Genomic DNA, 6,098 nt, shown 5'->3' with positions numbered 1-6,098 from the left:
ATACTTCACTATATAACACCTTTTCTTTGTACTTAAGTTTCTCATTCAGAAAAACAGGATGATTCATAATTAGGTCAATATGCCCACACTCATAATACACATTAGGCAACAACTCTGCCCATGCATTTAACACTTCTTTATAAAAATCTGGTACCTTTTCACACATTTTCCTTTTAAGACCCATCAACAAACCATTATCTTCACATCCACCACTCTCATCTAAATAGACTTTGAAAAAATGTTTCCAGCCATAATCTAAGCTGTCATACAAATATTTCTTTACTATTTTTATCCTAATAGCTTTTCTTTTAACATCCAAATCTACAAGTTTTAAACCTCCATCATCATAGTCTGCTATCAATGTTTTCTGCGCAATTTTAACACCTTTACCATCCCATATAAAATTAGACACTACATTATTCAATTCATTTAGAACCCACTCTGGCATGTCTAGAACTCCCAAAACATACACAAGTTTAGATGATACCAAAGCATTTACTACAATTATTTTACCTTTTAACTTTAATTTTCTATTTTTCCAGAAATTCAAAGTTTGCTTGATTTTATTGAGGATCCCTGTCCAAGTTATATCCCTTGCCTCTTTCTCCTCTACACCAATATGTACTCCCAGCACCTTCATAAAATCCTTAGCTACCTTAAATGGAATCTCACACTTATTTGCATTGATATCCCCAAAGAACATAATTTCCGTCTTCTCTATATTAACTTCAGCCCCTGATGCCTTCCAATAGATATCTATGATTTTCATAATGCTTTCAATGCTACCTACATCCTTCACAGTAAAAGTAGTGTCATCAGCGTACTGATGTATAACACTGACACCACCACCTGGGATTCCCACACCCCTCACCTCTTTGTCTCCAAGTATTAAAACAGCTAAAGGTTCTGTAGAAACACTGTACAACAGAGCTGACAAAGGACAACCCTGCCTTACTGACCTCTCTATAGGGAAAGTATCTGTTAACACTCCGTTACATTTAACACAACTTTTTGCTCCACTATACAACAAGTTAATCCAAGATACAAATTTTGGCCCAAAACCAAACCTCTCCAAAGTCTGTAGTAGAAAACTATGTTCCACTTTATCAAAAGCTTTCTTAAAATCTAAACTTAAAACTATACCACCTTCATTTTTCATTTGATTAACAACATCTCTAATTGTACAAATTACATCGGCAACATCTCTTCCGGGTATTCCGTAGGCTTGTGTTGATGTAATAATACTTCCAATCACCATTTTCATCCTCTTAGCCAAAACTTTAGTCAGTATTTTATAATCTGAATTCAGAAGACTAATAGGCCTATAATTTTCTAACTTTAACCTACTGCCTCTATTTTTAAACAAGATGGTTAACATACCAATTGACATAGACTCAGGGATTTCCTTATTCTCTTCCATATACTGAAAAACCTTCAATAAAATGGGTGCCAAAATATCCACAAAAGCTTTATAGAATTAATTTGTTAAACAATCCAAACCTGGACTTTTATTTCCTTGAGTGTTCTCAATTGCTTTCTTGATTTCCACAATTGAAATATCTTCATCACACATCATTCTATCTGCCTGAGATACTTTGGCACTGATTTTCTCCAACACTTTTGCAACACACACTTTGTCCACATCATTCTTTTTATAAAGATTTCTGTAAAAGGATTCAACTGAATCTAAGATGTCAACAAAATCATTTACCTTTACACCTTTTTCATTTTCTAATTCTACAATATAACTCTTAAATTTCTTTCGTTTTTCAAGCCCCAGAAAAAAGGAAGTACATTTCTCTCCCTCCAAGGCATACTGTGCCTTTCTCCTAACAATAGCCCCTAAACTTTTTTTTTTTCATAAAACCCTAGCTCTGCATGGATTTTCAAATAGTTCACAACATCATAGTCTCGATCAGCATCAGCCTTTTCAAGTTCATGTAACATCCTATTTCTAAGCATTTTTTCTTTCTGCTTATCTAAACGGTTACGATTTTTAGAGTACCTAATACTCCTGTTTTTTACTTTAACTTTCACTTCCTCCCACCATAAACACACATTCTCTTTTAACAGTACATTAGACATTTCATCCTCGATACATTCAACAATTTCCTTTATATAACTTTCTTCCTTTAACAGACTGGCATTTAAACACCAGACACCTCCCCCCCTCATCTCCACAGCAAAACCTATCTGAAATGACATTACTGCATGATCACTGTATGCTGTAAAATTATATGTCATCTTCTGAACCTGCTGTACCACATCTACTTTTGCTAAACATAAATCAATTCTACTTTGTTTTAGTTCATTTAACACCACCTGCCTTCTCGAAAACTCTCTTCTATTTACATTTTCAGCCCTCCATATATCTACCAGATTTTCCTTATTCATTAATTCCCGTAAAGCATTTCTAGACGAATCATGTCTGAAACTATCACATCTCGAGACATCCATTCTAGTACACTTCACGTTAAAATCTCCTACTAGTATACAGTTCTCTGAACACAGTGTTCTTAGGTTATTAAACATATCTCTCCTTTCCGCTTCAATATTCGAAGCATAAACATTAATTAGACGAAAAATGACATTTTGCACTTCAAACTCAATAACAATAATTCTTCCCTGATTATCTGCATATACCTGCTTGACATTTTTAACCACATCATTTTTTACCAAAATAGCCACTCCACATGTTTTATCACTTCCGTGCCTACAAAAAATGAGCTCAGACCATTTGCTCTTAATTTCCAGCATTTTGGCGTCCGTCCAATTAGTCTCTTGAAAACACCACATGTCCGTTTCAACAGACACCAAAACCTGCTCCAATTTGTTCATATTTCTTAAACTGTTGCCATTTAGTGATGCAACTCTAATCATTGTTAATATATGCAGAAATATAGCCAAAAACAAACATGTCATTTCAAAATAGACTTTTTCTTTTTTCCAGATCCCGTCACCTCCTTAGCTTTCACTAATGCTCTCTTATTTCTAGCAAACCTCTGAAAATCCTCAATATCTATTTCTTCGTCTGACTCCTGACTTGTACTTGTAAGGGGAGCAACATCCAAGCCTTTTGTAAAACATCCTTTAACAGTGCTATCAACTCCAGTGGACCCAGCCCTCTCCTTGGTTTCATTTTCACACAGGTTTAAAGCTGATTCAGGCACCTGAGAAGCACCTTGCACCATCTCTACCTGTGTATCCAATTCACCAATCATGTGCTGCTGCTCCACCTTGTCAGCAGCAGAGACCAAGACTGCATCTCGAGTACTGCCAGAAGGCATTACATACTCTCCAAGCATATCTAAAGCTGTCTCTGGAATCACCTGCGACACACTTTCCATATCACTCTCTTCCTCCCCTCCATAGTCTCACTCCTCTCAACCTCTTCTTCAGTAATGAGGTCCAGTGTTTGCAGAAATAAGACATCCTTTTCCTTCTTACATTTACATCTGTCCTTAGGTCTGTCACACCTTCTACACATATCACCGATGTTCGAACATTCTCTGGCATAATGTCCTTGTTCACCACATTTATGACATACAAATTCTGGACATTCTTTGAGTATGTGTCCCGGTTGAATACATAGTCTACATACCTTAACTTGGTTATCGTGGATCACTCGGAAATATTCAAATCCTTCTACAGTATTGAATTTGGTTGAGTAAGGTAATGATTGCACACTGTCCGTAAACTTCACCTTACAAAATCTCGTCCCGTCCACAATGTCCGTTCCTGGCCACATCCTCCTCTTGATTGGTGTTGTTGCGTTCACATTCCATCCTTGTAATTTGTCATGTATTTCCTCATCCGTAATATATGCCGGCAGGTTCAAAAATGACACCACAAGTTCATCATTTCCCAGTTCTTTCAACATTATTTGACAGCTCTTTATTTTTAGCCCGTCTAGTAGTCTTTCTTTTCCTTTCGCGTGTGACATGGTTATTTCGTACTTATTTCTGTCCTTCATTCTACATCCCAATATCATTCCACATACTTCTTTTATTCCTCTCAGCAATTCCATCGTTGTTATTTTTTCTTCTCCAATAACTTCCACGTTCACCGTCAATTCTTTCTCATATTTTCTTCTCCTCAACTCTTCATTCGACGCTCTTTTTTCTCCATTGTCCATTCTCATTGTTGTTGTTATTCTTGATGTCGAAGCCATTGTATCCGTCCAATTATTTTACTTAGAATCCCCCAAACAGCTCATGCCGTTGGGGGATAAAAACGCAAATATTTACAAAGAAAATAATCTACACTCCCCACACAAACTTCCAAACTTAAAGTATATAAAACAGCAAAACCAAAAACGATTTTCTCTCTACAAACAATCAAACACCTGCTGCTCACTCACTTCCTGAAACTTCCAAAAAGGGGCGTATTCAGGCTGGTATGGCCGCAAGCAAAGGAACAACTCTTGGTACACCACATAAAGTCATGCATTTCGCAACATGATGTTTCCACAAAATGTCAACAATGTTTTGCTACAAACAAATGTTTCTACCTTTCAATTGGTCCACAAAGTGTCTTTCTCAACTGACTTGAAAGATCTCCATAAGCACGGGCAATCGACTCAAGTCATCCTCAAGCCTGGCGCCAAGCAACGGTTTGTCATTAAACAAGCGATCAGGGGAGAGCGCGGACGCAGTCCCCCACTACCATAAATTATGCAATCGAGATTTCCACATTTGGGAAATTCGCAGAGGTCAGCAAAGCCGGAGTGCAATGTCTGAGCCTCACCCTGGGTGAACCGCCTTCTTGATCACGGTATCTCCCTTGCCAGGTAAGTATGAGTTACACACATCGGTGGAGGGCAAGTCTCTCCAGTGACAACATTTTCGGCTGAAGGTAACCACTTTGTGTTCTGATCATACCACATCACATCGACCTGCGTTAAATGCCGTTTAGGAATGCACTTGCAGACAGAGTGGTGAAAAAGTAGTTTATTTTGTTTCCTAGATTATATCAGTGAACCACTAGATTCCCATCATGCAACACTGTAAAAAAATCACCAATAGCTTTTGAATATCTTAACCTGTCTTATATCACAAATGTATGCGATATGACGAAATACAATCACATTCAGACACACACACACACACGCACACAGACAAATGCATGAAACCAATTGATTTATTATCGATAACATCTCACATTCTCTTGTACTTTTGATTTACACCGTTAAAAGAAGGGTTGTAATTCCACCATGGAAAACACAGGGCCATCAGACACCAGTCCAGTTCCACTCCTCACCAGCAGTATTTCCTTTGATCATTTGAACAGGGCGAGGGAGCACAGAGCACACACAAGCTGCATTCAGTAACAATATTCTTATTTGTCTTATAAATAAAAGGCAGATGCTCCCTGACAGCACAAGGAACTTTGATCGTATTAAAAGGGCAGGGGAGACTAGCCCATAGAAGCTGCATTTAGTCAATTCAGCAACAAATGCTTACTACAAGGCAGCGATGCTGATGAAATAATGCCAGAGGACCCCCTAGTGGACAAAAGGCTTACAGCACCTGGTATTCCCAGGCGGTCTCCCATCCAAGTACTAACCAGGCCCGACCCTGCTTAGCTTCCGAGATCAGACGAGATCGGGCGTATTTTTATTTTATTTTTTTTTATTTTTTTTTTATCTTTTATTATGAAAAAAACACATAATATTTACAACATTCAATCAATAATAAAAAAGGATGAACAATTCATCCTTTTACTAAATCAAAAAATCAAAAATAAATAAACTAAAACCTATTAAAAACACAATCATCCACTAAATCAACTTAATAATGAAATACAAGTTTCCCATTTGACAGAATTTCAATAAAAGTACTCCCCCACACAAACAATTTTTCAAAATTTCCTCCACCGTATCTATATATTATCTCTATATCTCTCTCTAATATGCTCCTAAAAAAACCTTCCACACTCACAATTTTCCCTTCATAATGACCTAAATTCCTTCTTAATCTTATCGCATATCTAGCATGACTTATTACAAAATTCACCAAATTAATATTTAAAACTTTACTTTTCCCATTTAAACCAAAAAGAAACAACCTCCTCCACTCCACCCCAGTAAAAATCTCTTC

General features: G+C 37.1%; 1 non-coding gene across 1 annotated transcript; it reads right to left on the bottom strand.

Annotated features, from left to right (window-relative positions):
• Window positions 1–4,633: 4,633 nt before the first annotated feature.
• Window positions 4,634–4,797, bottom strand: LOC129846047 (U1 spliceosomal RNA). The gene has a single exon (XR_008758171.1). It is a non-coding gene; the product is annotated as a U1 spliceosomal RNA (small nuclear RNA).
• Window positions 4,798–6,098: the final 1,301 nt, after the last annotated feature.

Source organism: Salvelinus fontinalis, unplaced genomic scaffold (genome assembly GCF_029448725.1).
Source record: "Salvelinus fontinalis isolate EN_2023a unplaced genomic scaffold, ASM2944872v1 scaffold_0434, whole genome shotgun sequence".
NCBI classification, from domain to species: Eukaryota; Metazoa; Chordata; class Actinopteri; order Salmoniformes; family Salmonidae; genus Salvelinus; species Salvelinus fontinalis.
Note: the sequence above shows the minus strand (reverse complement) of the source record. Positions and strands in the feature narration are given on the sequence as shown.